Source organism: Scyliorhinus canicula, unplaced genomic scaffold (genome assembly GCF_902713615.1).
Source record: "Scyliorhinus canicula unplaced genomic scaffold, sScyCan1.1, whole genome shotgun sequence".
NCBI classification, from domain to species: domain Eukaryota; kingdom Metazoa; phylum Chordata; class Chondrichthyes; order Carcharhiniformes; family Scyliorhinidae; genus Scyliorhinus; species Scyliorhinus canicula.
Window position 1 is genome coordinate 811,764 of NW_024055497.1, and position 20,644 is coordinate 832,407.

A 20,644-nucleotide genomic window follows, 5' to 3' on the forward strand; every position below is an offset into this window, starting at 1 on the left:
CACATTTTTGGTCCTGTGGGAGGAAACTGGACACCCGGAGGAAACCCACGCAGACATGGGACGAACGTGCAAACTCCGCACAGACAGTAAGCCAAGCTGGGAATTCTGGGGCCCTGGAGTTTTGAAGCAACAGTGCTACCCACTGTGCTACCGTGCGGCTTACACGTGGGAGTGGTACTGGGGAGAGGCTGTTCAACTGCTCCGTGCGTGGGAGGAGATTCACTCTGTCAAATAACCTGCACAGACATCAGCAAGTTCACAGGCAACAGCAGGGTTTGGATTCAGCTGTTGTTGCTGCTGTTAATCACACCCAGGACTGAATGATGCCTGGACGTCAGTTTCCAGTGGGGCTCCACAGTTTTCCGGTATATATCAGTGATTTGGACTGAAATGTATGCACCAGGATTATACGAAAGTTGCTGATGTGTTTTAGACAATGAGGGAGAAAGCCATGGACTGGGTCGGATGGACAGAAAAGTGGTGAATAGAAATTTAGATAATGAGAGGTTAGGAACACACTTCAGTTAACTCCCGATAAAAATAAGGTTATTTCAGGATAATGGAAAAAACTGATTGGTGGGGAAGCTACAATTAATCCTTTTAAAAAAAAGAAATTCAGAGTATCCACTTATTATTTATTTTTTTCCAATTAAGGGGCAGTTAAGCCTGGCCAATCCACGTCACCTGCACATCTTTGGGTTGTGGGGGTGAAACCCATGCAGACACGTGGAGAATGTGCAACCTCCACACGGACAGTGACCCAGGTCCTCAGCGCTGTAGTCCCACTTCCCACTGCTCCACGTGCTGCCCTAGCTACAAATAATTCTAATAACTTTATTGAACAGTTCTCAAATGGAAAGGCACTTGACCACATTAAAGATAAGGATCTGCAAGCGACGTTTGATCTAGCAAGTCATATTTAGGGCAAGATTATAAACAGAGGGCATTCATTTAAAGTGATTAGAAAAAGAAGCAATGCTGAGCAAGGCTAGGAGAGTGGGCAAATAAGTGGCAGATGGAATACAATATGGAAAAGTGTGCGATTATGCAGTTTGGAAGGAGAAATGGAGGCATAGACTTTTTTCTAAATGGGAAAATGCTGAGGAAATCACAAGCACAAAGGGACTTGGGAGTCCTAGTTCAAGATTCTCTTGAGGTTAACGTGCAGGTGCACTGTCGCCTCACAGCGCCGAGGTCCCAGGTTCAATCCCAGCTCTGGGTCACTGTCCGTGTGGAGTTTGCACATTCTCCCCGTGTTTGCATGGGTTTCGCCCCCATAACCGAAAGATGTGCAGGGTAGGTGGATTGGCCACGCTAAATTGCCCCTTAATTGGAAAAAATGAATTGGGTACTCTAAAAAAATTTTTTAATGTTTTAAAAAAAGGTTAACGTGCAGGTTCAGTCGGCAGTTAGGAAGGCAAATGCAATGTATTCATGTCAAGAGGGCTAGAATACAAGACCAGGGATGTACTTCTGAGGCTATATAATGCTCTAATCAGACCCCATTTGGAGTATTATGAGCAGTTTTGGGCCCCGTATCTAAGGAAGGATGTGTTGGCTTTGGAAAGGGTCCAGAGGAGGTTTGCCAGAATGATCCCTGGAATGAAGAGCTTGTCATATGAGGAACGGTTGTGGACTCTGGGTCTGTACCCGTTGGAGTTTAGAAGTATATGGGGGAATCTTATTAAAACACATGAGGAGGAATTTCTTCAGCCGGAGGGTGGTGATTCTGGAAGTTTTTGCCACAGAATGCCGTGGAGGCCAAATCACTGAGTGTCTTTAAGATAGAGATAGATAGGTTCTTGATTAATCGGGGTATGGGGAGAAGGCAGGAGAATGGAGATGAGAAAATATCAGCCATGATTGAATGGCGGAGCAGATTCGATGGGCCGAGTGGCCTAATTCTGCTCCTATGTCTTATGATGTGAAGAAAAACATTCTGTGCTGCATGTGGGATCATGAATGCACTGCTCGAAAATGTGGTGGAGGCAGATTCAATTGATGCCTTGAAAAGAGAATTGGACAACTATCTGTTACTGTCAGATCAGCTATGACCTTATTAAATGGTGGAGCAGACTGGGCTGAATAGCCAACTCCAGCTCCTTGCTCAAATGTTTGAATCTCTTGAGGAGAAAAATATCTGCAGAGTTCAGGGCCAATGACAGGGGATTGTGACTGTTGCAGAAAGTTGGCACAGATACAATTTGTTGAGTGCCTTTGTTTTGTGCTGTCACCTTTCTATGCCACTGTGTTATGAGGGAAATGCAGTGCATCAATGCAAGAGAGGCAGATTGCTCCCTCGATTTGGATTGGATTTGTTTATTGTCACATGTACCGAGGTACAGTGAAAAGTATTATTCTGTGAGCAGCTCAGATCATTTTGTCCATGAAAAGAAAGTAAACTAAAAGAAAATACATAATAGGGCAACACAAGGTACACAATAGACAAAGGCATTGAGTGAAGCATACAGGAGTGTAGTATTAATCAGATCAGTCCATAAGAGGGTCGTTTAGGAGTCGGGTAACAGCGGGGAAGAAGCTGTTTTCAATCTGTTCGTGCGTGTTCTCAGACTTTTTTATCTCCTGCCCGATGGAAGAATTTGGAAGAGTGAGTAAGCTGGGTGGGAGGGGTCTTTAATTATGCAGCCCGCTTTCCCCAGGCAGGGAGGTGTAGATAGAGTCAATGGATGGGAGGCAGGTCTGTGTGATGGACTAGGCTGCGTTCACTACTCTCTGAAGTTTCTTGCAGTCTTGGGCCGAGCAGTTGCCATACCAGGCTGTGATGCAGTCAGATAGGATGCTTTCTATGGTGCATCTGTAAAAATTGGTAAGAGTCAGTGTGGACATGCCAAATTTCCTCAGTTCCTGAAGAAGTATCGGCGCAGTTGTGCTTTCTTGGTGGTAGCGTCGATGTGCATGGACCAGGACAGATTTTTGGTGATGGAAACCCTGTGTCCCAGTGCAGGAGAGGCTGGTTGTTGGGCAGTGTGAGCTGAACATACATGGCTGGATAAAGACTAAGGCAGATGTCAAGACCCTTGGAGTGAAAACAGGTCTGGAGGGAGTGGGTCAAAAAACCTGGGGAGTTGCATTTAGCATGAATCGTGAGTGTGACCCAGTCACAATTATGAACAGTAAACAAACCTATCACTGGTTTGATGATATGATTTACCGTGTCTCAGGTGTTGTAAATACTATACATACTGTAGATCAGCCTGCTTGCTGTCCATGTCTAAGTGATATCTTATCAGAATAATGTGCTTCTGTATTAAATAAAGTATCCAAACCTCTCATTGTGCTTCGTGCCCAGCATCTTGCCTAACTGTGGATCTTCTGTTTTGCTAACTGGGAAATAGAATCTTCCTGTTTACTAATTGCCCAATGGTGGCTGTGTTACCCAGAATCCCCCGCGCTGCAGGAATTCCTGATCAGTGAGTGTACAAGGCCAGTGCGCAGGTGCAGTGTGGGTGTGTGCTCTGAGCATGCTCAGTGTCAGTCATGGTGAGAGAGTGAGGAGGAGTTGGGTTGAACACAACAGTGAGCTGTACCCCTGTGAGACGGGCATCTCCCAGTCTCTGTTTGACTCTCCTGCAGCTTCCTGTCATGGTTGAGTTGGACAAGGAACCCTCATCATTTGAGCTGGAAAAGACCAGTGATTGCTGAGCAAGCAGAGAGGTGCCGGGCAAGGATGGAATTCCAGCTGAACTGCTCACACACAGAAAGTCCCAACGACTGTCACACCTTCCTGCCCTCCCCTTTTGGGCTGTGAGACTGGTCCATGGAACATGTGTGATGCAATAAAAACAGCAGTGACAGAGGAGACAGCATCAACTACAGGGACATCTCACTCCTTAGAGTCAGGGGAAGACCTTCACTAGGGTGATGTTTAAAAGATTCATCTACTTGCAGACTGAGTTTATCCAGAAGCACAGTGCGGTTTCTGTGCTGACAAATCTACAGTGAACATGATCTTCTCCACACACCAGCTACAAGGGAAGAGAACAATTGGGATTTGATCTAAACTGTCAGTACTGAGACAGTGAAATGTTCTAATTTCTGAGTGAAAGTAAACCTTTGTGTGAATCACAATTTACTGGGACAATTGGAAAAGGCACCAAAATGTTTCAATCTCTGAAGATAAATTTCAGCCTTGAAGTTATGTTTCGGAGCTCACAAGCTGTGGGAAGCTTTGTGAATGTTTCCTCTTCCCTTTGAAAAATGAAATGGAATGAAAATCGCTTATTGTCACGAGTAGGCTTCAAATGAAGTTACTGTGAAAAGCCCCTAGTCGCCACATTCCAGCGCCTGTTTGGGGAGGCTGTTATGGGAATCGATCCGTGCTGCTGGCTTGCCTTGGTCTGCTTTCAAAGCCAGCGATTTAGCCCAGTGAGCTAAACAGCCCCTTTTGTAAACAAGCAGAGAAGTTAACCCTTTCCCCTGACAGCACGGCAACAAATTGAAAGAAAGACTTTGACTTTTAAAGATTTGGCTTCATCCCATTTGTTGCGGGCGGGATGGAAATTTGCCGGAACATTTTTTTTGATAATCCTAATCTTTATTGTCACAAGTAGTCTTACATTAACACTGCAATGAAGTTACAGTGAAAGGCCCCCAGTCAGCACATTCCAGAGCCTGTTCAGGTACACAGAGGGAGAATTCAGAATTGTCATGTGAGAGTACCTTTAAGAACTGGGTGTTTATCAAATAGCTGCAGTGAAGACAGACAGCCCAGCTCCATCCACACTCTGATATCACTGCAGCTATTTGAGTTTGCACATTCTCCCAGTCCTGTTGAATTAATCTCGCATTTTCTGTTTTTACTCCATGTGACACACCTTTTTAATCCACTAGTTATATTTATTAAACCACTGCACCATCAACTACCAGGAGCAGTGTGTTGATGTTTCAGCTATTCCAGCCTTGGGTGACTGTGTGGAGGTTGCACAATCTCCCCGTGTCTGTGAGGGTTCCCATCAGGTGCTCCAGTTTTCTCCCACTGTCCAAATATGTGCAGGTTAGATGGACTGACCATGCTAAATTGCCCCTTTATAATATAATCTTTATTGTCACAAGTTGGCTTACATTAACACTGCAATGAAGTTACTGTGAAAAGCCCCGAGTCGCCACATACCGGCACCTGTTCGGATACTGAGGGAGAATTCAGAATTTCCAAATTACCTAACAGCACGTCTTTCCGGACTTGTGGGAGGAAACCGGAGCACCCGAAGGAAGCCCATGCAGTCACAGGGAGAATGTGCAGACCCGACACAAACAATGACCCAAGCTGGGAGTCGAACCTGGGACCCTGGAGCTGTGAAGCAATGGTGCTAACCAATGTGTTACCAAAAATGTTTAGGTGGAGTTACGGAGTTACTGGGTTACGGGGATAGGCTGGAGGCATGGGCTTAAGTAGCGTGCTCTTTCCAATGGCCGGTGCAGGCTCCAATGCTGAATGGCCTCCTTCTGCACTGTAAATTTTAAGATTCTGTAGGATTTTCTCTCTCACAGTCTTCTCCGATGGGTCTGTCTGGTGGTATTTCCCTGACGTCAGCAATGTTGCTTCACAGTGCTAACCACTGTTTGTCTCTTGTATTTCACAACTGTGACAGGGCAGGGACCTGATTGAAAGGATTCAAACATGGGAGTTCTGGGAAAGATGGGCAAGCATTTGGGAGTGACAACATGTTCAAAGAGTTTGGAGAGGAGCGGGAGGTTGAAGATGGGGCAGTAATTTGTAAGGATGGCAGGGTCAAGGGTTTGATTTATTGAGGAGGGGGTGATGATGGCAGATTTGAAGGACAGACGGACAGTACCTGAAGAGAGAGAAATGTTGACAATATCCATGGACACAGGGTAGTTGGCTGATCAGTAGCTCAGTGGGAATAGGGTCGATGGAGCAGGAGCTGGGTCTCATGGACAAGATGAGCTCTGAGAGGGCATGAGGGGAGATGGGTGAGAAACTAGAGAAAGATGTGGGTTCAGGGCTCGGCCAAGGGTGAAATTTAGAGACAGTTTGGTCCGGTGGGCTCGTGGAAGGTAGGGAAGCAGCAGAGGCAGCTGATCGGATTGACTCACCCTCAGTCACAAAGAAGCTCCACAAGCTCCTCACACTTCTTGCTGGAGGTGAGGATGGAAGAGACAGGGGAGAGCGAGAGTACTTCAAAAGGAACTAACTTGTGTCAGAGATATTAAAAAGTTTCAACACACTGCGTATTTCACACAAATCTAATTTATTTGGCTTTTAGCCAGAATATTAGCCACTAATGGGCTGGAGTTTGTTATCAGCAGAAAGAGACCCAAATGAACATGGTTCCTTGTGGCCTCGTTGGTGTGTCAGCAGGTGGGATGACTGAGTGAATCCCTTCCCACACTCGGAGCAGGTGAATGGTCTCTCCCCAGTGTGAACTCGCTGATGCCTCTGCAGGGCAGATGACTGAGTGAATCCCTTCCCACATTGGGCGCAGGTGAATGGCCTCTCCCCAGTGTGAACTCGCAAATGTGCAGTGAGGTCAGATGATCGTCTGAACCCAGTCATGCAGTGAGAGCACCTGAACGGTCTGTCGTCAGTGTGAACACGTTGATGGTGCATCAATTCCCCAGAACTTTTATAGCACTTCCCGCAGTCTGGACATTGGAACAATCTCTCATCAGAGTGAATTCGCTGGTGCGTCTGCAGGGTGGATGACTGAGTGAATCCCTTCCCACACTCGGAGCAGGTGAATGGTCTCTCCCCAGTGTGAATTCGCTGATGTACAGCGAGGTGAGATGCGTGTCTGAACCCAGTCCCGCAGTAAGAGCACCTAAACGGTCTCTCGTCAGTGTGAACTCGTTGATGGTGCATCAGATTCCCAGAACTTTTGTAGCACTTCCCGCAGTCTGGACATTGAAATGGTCTCTCATCAGTGTGAACTCGCTGGTGACTTAGCAGGTCGGATGACTGAGTGAATCCCTTCCCACACTTGGAGCAGATGAATGGTCTCTCCCCAGTGTGAACTCGCTGGTGACTCAGCAGGTTGGCTGAAATAGTAAATCCCTTCCCACACTCGGAGCAGGTGAATGGTCTCTCCCCAGTGTGACTTCGTCGATGAGTTTCCAGATGGGATGGGAAAGTGAATCCTTTCCCACAGTCCACACATTTCCACGGTTTCTCCTCAGTGTGACTGCATTTGTGGCTTGTGAGGCCTGTTGATTGACTGAATCCTCGTCCACACACACAACACGTGTACGGTTTCTCCCCACTGTGAACAATGCTTTTTCCTTCCATGTTCAAAATCCCATGATATGAAGAATATGATAAATTGAGGACTCTGTCAAATCCTGATGTGATGTTTGGTTTGAGTTTCCGGAACTGAAGCCTCCTCTTCGATCACCCTGTGAAATTGTTTTAAAACAGAAAATAGGGAATGAGAGAGAATCCACAAAAACACAAAGGCAGGTTGTGAAATTAATGTGAATTAATCTGATCATTTGTCGGGCCAACACTAAGAAAAAGTGACCATGAAAACTGCTGGATTGTCACAAAACCCAACCGACTTCTTTGGGAGGAGAGAGAAAGAGGTGACGAGGGATTTTATATATCTACAAGTCAGAGTAAAGAGGATAGATGGCAAAGGAAACTCGATCTTGAGCTTCATAAACAGTAATATTGATACCAAAATTATGCTTCTGGTGGCACAGTGATTAGCACTGCTGCCTCACAGCGCCAGGGACCCGGGTTCATTTCCGGCCTTGGTGACTGTGTGGAGTTTGCACTTTCTCCCCATGTCCGTGTGGGTTTCCTCCAACAGTCCAAAAAAGGGAAAGTTAGGTGGATTGGCCTTGATAAATTGCCCCCAAGTGTCCAGGGATGTGCAGGTTGACTGGGGCTTTGGGGTTGTAGGGCCTAGGCAGGATGCCCTTTCAGAGAATCACTGCAGATTCGATGGGCCGAATGGCCTCCTTCTGCACTGTAGGAATTCTATGGTTCTAATTCTATTCTATGAATCCTTATAAAGCTCTGGTCACCACTCTTCAGGAAGGATGTGAAGGTTCTTGGAGAAGGTGCAGAGGAGATTTACCAGAATGGTTCCAGCAAAGGAGGTTGAGGGGAGATTTGATTCAGGGACACAAGATTATGCCAGATTTCCATCAGGTAGACAAAGAAACTCTGTTTCCATTCACTGATCGTACAAACAGTCGGGACACTGATTTAAAGTTTTGGGTAAAACCTGGATTGAACGATATAAGGTCCTGAGGGGTCTTGACAGGGTCAATGTGGAGAGGATGTTTCCTCTTGTGGGAGAATCTGGAACAAGGGGTCACTGTTGCAAAATAAGGGGTTGCCCATTTCAGATGGAGATGAGGATTTTTTATTCTCTTGAGGGTTGTAGGACTTTGGAAATCACGTCCTTAAAAGGCAGTGGGAGCAGGAATTCTCTTTGCCCTGCACAGGAATTGTGATGAACATGGATCTGTTCATCAGCATGAATTGTCATTCAGCAGAATTGGGACGGTGTATATTAGGCACAGCAGAGAGAATGGAGGGAGTGTGTGTGAGATAGAGATATACAGGTTTTGGGAATGCGAGAGGAAGGAATATTCCATAGAAACGAGCACTATGTGTTGTGAATATCCTGAATCGAAAGAGAAAATGCTGTGTCGCCACCTAGGGTGGCCACGTCCCATTTACAAAATGGACACTTGCAGAGAATGAAGGGAAAATTGGACAATCCTAAGAAAACAAGCAGGTACAAGGTTTGTCTGTGGATTGAAGTTTGCAGCTCCCAGACAAGACCGATACTGCAAAGCCATGAGCTATCTCTACAGGGACAAAAGAGAAACATTTAAGCAAACAATACCAGAGCAGACTCCCCGGCGCCAGTGAGACTAAAACAAAGGCAGACCAACGGTCACCTAGGGCCCGCCCAGCGATCAGGCAGCCACCCCTTTATTGGAGAAAATCAATACAGATGATTAGGATGTGGTCCAATTAATTGGGGCCAAGTTCAGGGCCCGCCCACAAGAGCGCGAAGCCCCTTTGGGGTATAAAGAGGAGCCCCCAAGACAGATCGGTCTCTTCTTCTTCATCTTGGCCTTGGCTCTCAGCGACGAGAGACCCGCCAAGCACCAGTCAATGCACGCTACGAGATAGGTGCTCCTAGCTACTGTTCTATACAAGTTCGATGCCAGTAGCCTCAGAACCGGACAACGGCCATTGTTCCTCTGACTGAGTGGGCACCCAAAGCTAAGTATAGGCTTTTAGTAGCAGTAATTGTTTAGTGAGTAGAGTTTGTGCATGAGTATAATTGACTGTGTGTTTAAAAAATGTGCGTTGATTTCAAACTTACTAACTGGTGTATTGAGTCTTTGATCAGTATTCGGTTTTGAACCTTGTGGCGGTATCGAAAAGATACCTGGCGACTCTTGAGCAAGCATAATTAGAATTAAGGACAGCGACCATATTAACCGCCATAACCAGAGCCAATTAAGGAGAGAGCATAATGAGCAACAGCTGGAAAATCTCAGCAGGTCCGTCAGCGTCTGTAGGGAGAGAAAAGAGCTAACGTTTCGAGTCCGATGACTCTTTGTCAAAGTTTTGACTACGGCGCTAAGGACCCGGGTTTGAATCCTGGCTCTGGGTCACTGGCCGTGTGGAGTTTGCACATTCTCCCTGTGTGTGACTGAGTTTCACTCCCACAACCCAAAGTTGTGCAGGTTAGGCGGATTGGCCATGTTAAATTGCCCCATAATAATTGGGTACTCTAAATTTATAATTAAAAAAATACTTTTCACTGTACCTCACTGAGCCTTCTTAAAAATTATTTATTAATGGGAGGTGGGCATCACTGCCTGGACCAGCATTTACTGCTCATTCCAATTGCGCTTGAACTGCGTGTCCTGTGAGGCTATTTCAGAGGGCACTTGAAATCAACCACAACATTGCTGTGGATCTGGAGTCACGTGGCGTAAGGAGAGCAGATTTCCTGAAGGACATTAGTGAACCAGATGGGTTTTTACAACAATCCACAATGTCATCATTACCTTTTAATTTGACACTTTTATTCAATTTCAATATCTGTCATAGACAGATTGGATCCCAGATCCCCAGAGCATTAACCTGGGTCTCCGAATTACTCGCCCAGTAACAATACCATTACACCACTGCCTGGCCACATAGTCTTGGCAGAATATGATGGTAACTTCTCAAAATTATAAAGTAATTTATTTTTTCAAACAAATTCTAGTGATTTGAAACAAACCTGTTGGGCTTTAACCTGGTGGTGTCAGACTTCTCTCAGTGGGATGATTCTGGAGGGTTTGCACCAGCTCAGGGGGCGGGACTGGAGGACTGACCGAGAGCGGCTGGTCCTCCAGCCAATCAGAGTGAATGGGAGGCGGGGCAAAGGCGGGGCTCTCGCTCCGTCCGCATGCGCGCGGCCACATGGGCCTGTCTCGGGGAAAAGCCCGAGCAGTTTTCGTCGGATCAATTGCCGCATCCGAGGTTCGTATTCGGAGTTTGGGGCCCACACGGAGTGTCTATGTAGCCTCCCGTCCCATTCACCGGCTTTGACCATGACTCACCCGAGCTGGATCTGCCCAACCGAAGATTTCCACCCAACCTGCTGAATCCTCAGCTGTCATCGGCACTGCGCATGCTCCAGATCACGTGGGCGACCGGGGCTCCGTTCCGTCCCCCGGTACCGCCTCTCTCTTCCTATTGGTCCATAGCTGCCGTCAATCACTGCCTGGGCATTGTGAGCTCGAGCATGCGCAGTGTAGATGCTGCACTCGGCCGGGGGGTTTCACTGAAACCCGGTGGAGGTTCCAAACCCCAATAAGAAGTTTCCGGGCCCGGGTTTGGGTTTGCATCGAGCGGGGGGACAGCTGCGGCCTGCTCCCGGTGACAGGCCTGAGTTAACGGCCGCCGTCTTTATAGAGGCTGCAAACCCGCAGGGGGCAAAACATCAGAGTTAGAGTTTGTTGTGACACCAATGGGATATTGTAAAACAGGAGGTCAGGGTTACAGTCAACAACAACTTAGAACATAGAACAGTACAGCACAGAACAGGCCCTTCGGCCCTCAATGTTGTGCCGAGCAATGATCACCCTACTCAAGCCAACGTATCCACCCTATACCAGTAACCCCCATCTATTTTTAGGACACTAAGGGCAATTTAGCATGGCCAATCCACCTAACCCACACATCTTTGGACTGTGGGAGGAAACCGGAGCACCTGGAGGAAACCCACGCACACACGGGGAGGACATGCAGACTCTGCACAGACAGTGACCCAGCCGGGAATCGAACCTGGGACCCGGGAGCTGTGAAGCATTTATGCTAACCACCATGCTACCGTGCTGCCCCATATAGCTTCTATTTATATAACACCTTTAACATCATAAATCATCCCAGTCAACTTCACAGGAACATTATAAAACAAAGTGAGACACCCAGACACAAAAGGAGATATTAGGACAGGTGACCAAAAACTTGGTCAAAGAGGTGAGTTTTAAAGAGTCTGAAAGGAGGTAAGTGAGGTGGAGACGGGGTGGTTTAGGGCGGGAATTCAGTGCTTGGGGCTGAGGGAACTTAAAACCATGGCGGAGTAATTAGAATCGGGGGTGTGGAAGAGTCCAGGATCAGAGCTGTGCAGATATCTCAGGGTGTTGTGGAGCTGGAGGAGATGACAGACACAGGGAGAGACGACGCCATGGAGGGATTTGAAAACAAGGGTGGGAATTGACTGGGAGCGAATGCAAGTCTCGGAGCACAGGGTTCATAGGGGAAAGGAACTTGCTGTGAATTAAGACATGGGTAGCAGACTTTTGGCTTTAGGTTTTCAGAGGTAGAATCTGGGAGAGCAGCCAGATGTGTGATCGAATTGTCAAATCAGGAGGTAACGATGGCAGGACCAAGGTTTCAGCCCCAGTCGCACAGACACAGGAGAGAGGCCGGGTAATGTAATGCAAGTGGAAACAGGGGGTCTTAATGATAGTACAGACATGAGTCCAAAGATGTGCAAGTTAGATGGATTGGCCATGCTAAATTGTCTTAAGTGTGCAAAAAGGTTAGGTAGGGTTACAGGGATAGGGTGAGAGTGTGTGCTTAGCTAGGGTGCTCTTTCCAATGGCCGGTACAGACTCAGTGGGCCAAATGGCCTCCTTCTGCACTGTAAGTTCTTTGAGGTCAGAAGCTCATATTGGGATCAAATGTGAAACCAAGTTTACAAAGAGACTGGCTAAGTCTCAGACTGTTGCCATGGAGACGGATAGAGTCGGAATGTCAGGAATGGAGATTGGAGCAGGGACCGAACAGTGGATTCAGTCTTCTCCATATTTGATTGAACTTATTTAATAAGCAGGAAGAGAACCAGAATGGGCCCTACGTCTAATATAATTAGTTTGAGGTTGAGGAAGAACAAAGGAAACCCTAGAAGATTTGGAGGAACGACCTTCGCGATTGCTCATCAAATCTCCACACAGTCAGTTCTGGACACAAGGTTCACCTCTGTTATTTTGTCGGCTCAGTCAGGGTAATTCAGATTAATGTCTGTCACAAGCCATGGATGAAGTGATTTATAAAGCATATTCTTATCTCTAATTATATAACTTTGGTAAAAAGATACTGAGATAATGATCGAATACTTTATTTGGATTTCATCCCAGGGAGGAGGGAGAGTGTGTGGGACGGAGATTTGCAGCTTTGGGGACAGGAGAGAAAAAAATGTTCCTCAGAAACTGGAATTAACTGTTCTGAATTTCTATCCTGTACTGATGGTGTGACCATTGTAAACTCCTTTAACAGGGCATTAGGAGAGGATTTTCAGACAGGAAACAAACCAAATATCACATTAAGATCCGACAATGTCACTTATTTGATCAGGACCTGAATATCCTTAGACTATGAATGTGGAATGAAAAATGTTTGTTCTGTTTGTGGGAAAATATTTCACACATCAGTGTGACTGGAAAAGCACCGAAGACCATATAACACACACCTGAGTGAGTGTGTTCCAGTGAACTGACTGTGGAAAGTGCTTTAACCAGTTACAGCCTGAAAAAACACACCATTCACTAAGGGGGGGGAAACCATACAGGTGTTCTGTGTGAGGACCAAGCTTCACTTGATTGTCTAAAGAGGAAACACACAGACACTGACTCCATGGAGATACTGTGGAAACGTGGAGATTGTGGAAGTTGGATCTTCAACAGTTTAATGAGATCGAGCCAAAGGGGCAAAGGGTAAGTCATACAGACAAGATGAGCTCTGACAGAGCATGATGGGAGATAGGATAGTTTGGCCTGGGCTTACGAAATCCAACCAACTGTCCTGGCTTGAGACAATTCACACCTCTTTAACCTGTGATTATCCCTCTCTCCAGTTACACATCTGGACCTGTAAAGACTTAATTACCTGCAAAGACTCGGATTCAAAGTACCATCTTGCATCATTTGACTATATATGTTTGTGGAACCCAGCTCTTCATTTACCTGTGGAAGGAGCTGCGATCCGAAAGCTAGTCATTCGAAACAAACGTGTTGGACTTTAACCTGGTGTTGTAAGACTCCTTACCGTTCCCACCGCAGTCCAACGCCAGCATCGCCACATCATAAATGGGAAGCATTTAGGGCAGCACGTGGCACAGTGGTTAACATTGCAGCCTACGGTGCTGAGGACCTGGGTTTGAATCCCGGCCCTGGGTCACTGTCCGTGTGTAACTTGCACATTCTCCCCGAGTCTGCATAGGTTTCACCCCCACAACCCAAAGATGTGCAAGTTTGGTGGGTTGGCCACACTAAATTGCCCCCCAAAAAACTTTGTTTAAATAAAAAGAGAAGCATTTAATGCTTCTGACGGTTTTGAACCAGGAACCTTTTGCGCGTTAGGTGAATGTGATAACCTCCATGCTACAGAAACAGCTGGCAGCACAGTACCCAATGGCCCTGTGCAACATTCAACTGCACAGTCTTGCTGCAGCTTTCAATGGTTCAGCTGGGAGGCCAGGTCACTGATTACATGAAGACAGCTGTTCTTCTAAAACAGATGTCTCAACTTGTAAGACCATAACATATAGAACTTATATTGAACTTCAGCATTTGTTCAGTAAATATCTAATGGAACAATGCTCTCTGTTCAATCATTAATGCATAATTCTTATCTTCCTACAGTAAATTTCCACCAATTTTACTCAATATCTGTTGCATTATTCAATGTTGAACCTCAGTATATTTATTTGTTATATATGACTTTTTTTGAATTGAATAGCTCTCGAGTCTTCACTCTGAATAACTCTGAAATATACACCATTGAATTGCAAACATGACTGAGTAATACTGGGTTTCACTGGGTAATACAAATCCCATGAATCTTGGTTCAGTTTCACTTCAGACAGCTTTTGAACAAAGTCAAATATAGTTAAATGGAAGTGAATTGAGAATAATGTGTTGCTTATATTTGACCCCTCTGTGTTTTGGTGTGAAACATTCTGCAGCCTAAATACCGTTCATGTCTAAGAAAGGAGGGGTGACAGCAAATCATTACTGAGCCTGGATTTCCTCATCTCCCTGAGTGGCTTTTCCTGTTTCTCCATCATGAAGGCCAAATTTTTCAAAAAGGTGGTTCAGTTAAATCTCTGCTATTTCCTCCATTTCAGTTCTGTCTATATGAGCACACATTACCATTCAATATGTTTTGGGTGGTGATTAATCTGCATCTACAACGCCATTAAATTCTTTTGTAAACTGAGCAAACTGCCAAGATCCGCACTTTGTTTTTTCATGTATGGAACGATCTGTCTGGACTGTATGCAGAACAATACTTTTCACTGTACCTCGGTACACGTGACAATAAATCAAATCCAATCAAAGAGACAGTTTCTTACTCGTCTTCAGATTGAACAATGAGCCGCCTTAAAAATTATTCATTCATGGGAGGTGGGGGTCACTGGCTGGACCAGCATTTACTGCTCATTCCAATTGCCCTTGAACTGCGTGTCTTGTGAGGCTATTTCAGAGGGCACTGACAAATCAACCATAACATTGCTGTGGACCTGGAGTCACGTGTAGGCCAGATCACATAAGGAGAGCAGATTTCCTGAAGGACATTAGTGAACCAGACGGGTTTTTACAACAATCCACAATGTCATCATTAGACTTTTAAGTTGAGACTTATTCAATTTCATTATCTGTCACAGGGAGATTCAATCCTAGAGCATTACCCTGGGTCTCTGGATTACTAGCCCAGTAACAATACCATTACTCCACTGCCTGGCCCACACAGTCTTGGCAGAATATGATGTCTTGAAACTTCTCAAAATTACAAAGTAATTTATTTTTTCAAACAAATTCTGATAGCTCTTCAGTTTCTGGAAACATTTTGGTTGAAGATGTTTGTTTTTTAAAATAAGGATCTAGTCTTTACAATACACCAATTCGCTGATGATAATCAATGTTCACTGTTCACTACAGAATAATCATTAATTTAATTGGTGTTTTTTGTTATGAAATAAATATATAGTTAATATAGAAAAGGTACAGAAGGTGAAATGGTTGCAGGAAGCCACATGCTCGAGGTATAAAAGGGCTTCCTTGACCTTGTTACTAATGACAGTGAATACACTATGAAAATAACAATTTTAAAACTAAACGTGATTACACATCCTTACTTACAGCTTCTTACATTACAACAGTGAGTATGATTCAAAGGAACTCCATTGGCTTTAAAACACTTTTGGAGATTCAGTGGGAGTGAGGTTTAAAGAAATGTACATTTGTTCTAATTGTTCACAAACTCGGATATATTACACTCGGTGTCCTCACCAGAATCATTGATAAAGATTTGAGTCTTCATTTTGTGTAATAACCAAGGTATTATCACCATTTTCAATACTCTATGAAACTCCAGACACACCATATGCACAATTATTTGTTGTAAAACACAGTGAGTTGTTGTGATTTGGAATGCACTGTCCATAAATGGTGTCAGAATCTCATTGGACAGCTTGGGGGAGTTAGTGGGGAAGTTTGGGCTCCGCCCCAGGAACATGTTTAGGTACATCCAGGTGAAGGCGTTTTCCAGGCAGCAGGTGGAGGGGTTCCCCTTGCTGCCCTCACAAGGGGTACGGGATAGGGTGCTCTCGGGAGTGTGGGTCGGAGGAGGGTGGATCTCGGACATATACCGGGTAATGCAGGAGGTAGACGAGGCCTCGGTGGAGGAACAGAAGGGGAAATGGGAAGAGGAGCTGGGGGAGGAGATTGAGGAGGGGACGTGGGCGGATGCCCTGGAGAGAGTGAATTCCTCCTCTTCCTGTGCGAGGCTTAGCCTCATACAGTTCAAGGTGCTGCATAGGGCCCACATGACTGGGTCGAGGATGAGCAGGTTTTTTGTGGGAGAGGACAGGTGTGCTAGGTGCTCAGGGAGCCCAGCGAACCACGCCCATATGTTTTGGGCGTGCCCAGCGTTGGGGGAGTTTTGGAAGGGGGTAGCAAGGACGGTGTCGAGGATGGTGGGATCCAGGGTCGAGCCAGACTGGGGACTCGCAATTTTTGGGGTTGCAGTGGAGCCGGGAGTGCAGGAGGCGATAGAGGCCGGTGTTCTGGCCTTTGCGTCCCTAGTAGCCCGGTGGAGGATCTTGCTCCAATGGAAGGATGCGAGGCCCCCAAGCGTGGAGGCCTGGATCTCTGATATGGCGCCGTTCATTAAATTGGAGAGGGTGAAATTTGCCCTGAGGGGATCAGTACAAGGGTTTTTCAGGCGGTGGCAGCCTTTTCTGGACTTCCTAGCGGAACGGTAGGGAAATAGGCCGCCAGCAGCAACAACCCGGGGGGGGGGGGGGGGGGGGGAACTGTACACATGGGTTTGTGGAGGGTGCTATCTCTCTCTTTTTTGTTTTTTTCTTTTTCTTTGTTTTTGTTCTTTCCTTTTGTTTGAAGTTGCTCTTGAAGCTGGGGGCGGGGTATTGTTTATGGGGTGTTACCGCGGTTGTTTGTTAATAGAGTTAAGATGTTTATATTTTGTATTTTGTAAAAATTTCAATAAAAATTATTTAAAAAAAAAAAAGAATCTCATTGGACTGTAACTTCCAAAAGGGAATATGGTACATTCTGAAACAGAAAACAAAATAGTTGAACTATGGGATTAAATGGGTTGCTGAACAAAGAGCTGGCACAGGAGAAATGGGCCAAATGGACTGCTCTGTGCTCTAGCAGCCTTGTGTACATGTAAAGGGAGTGGTAACGAACTGGAACCTACTGCCTATGAGGATAGGAGATGCAGAGATGACGGAAGGATTTGAATAGAAAATTGGACAGGCACTGAGAGAAATAAACCCACAGGGATTTGGGGATAGAACGGGGCAATGGACAGAAAGGCTTGCTCTACAGAGAGCCAACACGGTCTCAAAGGGCTGAATGGCTCCATTCCTCACCCTCCAGATGCTGTTATTTCATGAGAGAAATTCAGCTGCTCCAGTCTAACTGGAGTCCCTCATCTCTTGTGCCATTCTTGTCAATGTCCTCTACACCCTAACTAAGAACTTCACGTTTTTCCTGAAGTGTGGGGCCCATATATAGGGTTCCATTCCAGAGGGATAGAATTGAAAAGCACAGAGGAAATGTTCAACTTGTTTAAAACGATGGTTCGACGACACTGGGAGCTCTGTCAACATTGGTGATCTCCATTGAGAAAAATGAAATAGAGGCACTGGATAAGGTGCAACAAAGATTCATAATATACAGAACTGAGAACATTTAACACTTGGGAAAGCCTGGGGCTGCTTTTTCTGGAAAACAGAAGGTTGATGGAAGTCTTTGAGATTATGAAGGGATTCAATAATCCAATAGGAATTTCAGTCGAAACCTCTTGAAATGAAATGAAATGAAATGAAAATCGCTTATTGTCACGAGTAGGCTTCAATGAAGTTACTGTGAAAAGCCCCTAGTCGCTACATTCCGGCGCCTGTCCGGGGAGGCTGGTACGGGAATTGAACCGTGCTGCTGGCCTGCTTTAAAAGCCAGCGATTTAGCCCAGTGAGCTAAACCAGCTCCTCTTTACCTGAGTGGTGAGAATATGGAACTCACTAACACAGTGAGTGGTTGAGGTGAACAGCATGAATCCATTGAACGTAAAGTGAGATACATACATGAGGGAGAAAGGAATAGGAGAAGCTAATGGAGGGAGATGTAGAGGATCATGTGGAGCATAAATGCTGACAGAGACCATGGCTAACCTCAGCTGGTATGGGAAATAAACCTGTGCTGTTGGTGTCACTCAGCACAAACCAGCCAACTGAGCTAACTGATACCTGTGTAAATCTGTAATAATTCCTTAAATATTACTGATTGCCTGTCTCCCACCATACTGTTTAATGTTGTTCCTCAGTGCACTTCATACAACTTGCCCCTCATACCCTGATAGTTTTCTTCTGTGAGAAGCACCAAGATAAATTAAACAGAAGAATCAAGGCACAGGCTTGGAGGGCCAAAGGGCCTGTTCCCATGCTGGTCCTTTCTTTGTTCTTTTGTCGCTAAGCATGCAGGTACAGCAGGCAGTAAAGAAGGCAAATGGTCTGCTAGCCCTCAATGCGAGCGGATTCAAGTGCAGCAGCAGGAATATCTTGCTGTCATTATACAGGGCCTTGGAGAGGCTGTACCTGGAATATTGTGAGCAGTTTTTGCCTCCTTATCTGAGGAAGGATGTTCCTGCTCGAGAGGGAGTGCAGCGGTTTTCCAAGCTGATTTCTGGGATGGTGGGACTGACGTACGAGAGATTGAATCAGTTAGGATTGTATTCGCTGTCGTTCAGAATACTGGGGGGGGGGGTGGAAATCTCATAGAAACCTATAATATTCTAACGGTAGATAAGGCTGGTTTAGCTCAGTGAGCTAAACAGCTGGTTTGTGTTGCAGAACAAAGCCAGCAGCGCGGGTTCAACTCCTGTACCAGCTTATCCAAACAGGCTCCAGAATGTGGTGACTAGGGACTTGTCACAGTAGCTTCATACTTGTGACTATAAAAGATTATTATTATTAGACGCAGGTAAGATTTTCCCGATGATGGGAGTGTACAGAACCAGAGGTCGCAGTCTGAGGATACGAGGTGGACCATTTAGGACAGAGATGAGGAGTAATTTCTTCAACCAGAGAGTGGTGTGCCTGTGGGATTTGTTCCCACAGGAAATAGTTGAGGCCAATACATTGTATATTTTCAGGAAACAGTTAGATATCGCACTTAGAGTGAAGGGGATCAAAGGATATGAAGGGGAAAGCAGGATTAAGATATTGAGTCGAATGATAAGCCATGATCATAATGAATGGCAGTGCAGGCGCAAAGGGCCAAATGATCTGTTCCTGCTGCTATTTTCTATGTAATCCCTTCCCGCACTAAGAGCAGGGGAATGGTCTCTCCCCAGTGTGAACTCGCTGATGTTTCCGCAGGTTGGATGAATGGCTAAATCCCTTCCCACACTGAGAGCAGGTGTATGGCCTCTCCCCAGTGTGGATTCGCTGGTGTGACTGCAGGCCGGATAACTGAGTGAATCCCTTCCCACACTGAGAGCAGGTGAATGGCCTCTCCCCAGTGTGAATTTGTTTATGTTTCCGCAGGGCAGATGAATCAATGAATCCCTTCCCACACTGAAAGCAAGTGAACGGCCTCTCCCCACTGTGAACTCGCTGGTGTGCCTGCAGACTGGATAACTGAGTGAATCCCTTCCCACAGAGGGAGCAGGTGAATGGCTTCTCCCCAGTGTGAACTCGCTGGTGTGTCTGCAGACTGGATAACTGAGTGAATCCCTTCCCACAGAGGGAGCAGGTGAATGGCTTCTCCCCAGTGTGAACTCGCTGGTGCCTCTGCAGGTTGGATAACTGTGTGAATCCCTTCCCACACTGAGAGCAGATGAATGGAACATCCCCATTGTGCACTCGCTGATGTTTCCGCAGGGTGGATAAATCCATGAATTCTTTCCCACACTGAGAGCAGGTGAATGGCCTCTCCCAAGTGTGACTGCGTTGATGAACCTCCAGCACAGATGGGGCTTGGAATCCCTTCCCACAGTCCCCACATTTCCACGGCTTCTCCATGTTTTGGGTCTCGCCGTATCTCTCCAGGTTGGACAATCAGTGGAAGCCTTGTCTACACACAGAACATGTGCACTGTCTCTCCTCACTGTGAATGGAGTGATGATTTTTCAGGTTGTGTATCTGGTTTGGATTGGATTGGATTTGTTTATTGTCACGTGTACCGAGGTACAGTGAAAAGTATTTTTCTGCAAGCAGCTCAACAGATCATTCAGTACATGGAAGAAAAGGGAATTAAACAAAATTCAAGAAAATACATGAGAATACATAATAGGGCAACACAAGGTTGAAGTTCCATCCACAGTCAGTTCACTGGAACACTCTCACTCGGGTGTGCGTTGTGTGGGTCTCGGTGCTTTTCCAGTCACACTGATATTTCCACAGTCAGCTCACTGGAACACTCTCACTCGGGTGTGTGTTGTGTGGGTCTCGGTGCTTTTCCAGTCACACTCATATTTAAAATCTTTTGAAGCCGACAGATTGGACAAACATTTCTCCTTCTCGCCGATGATATTCAGAGCCCGTTGATATTCAGGTCAGAAGGAATCGAGTGAGTTTGTCATATCGAGATGCAATGTTTGAGATTTCTG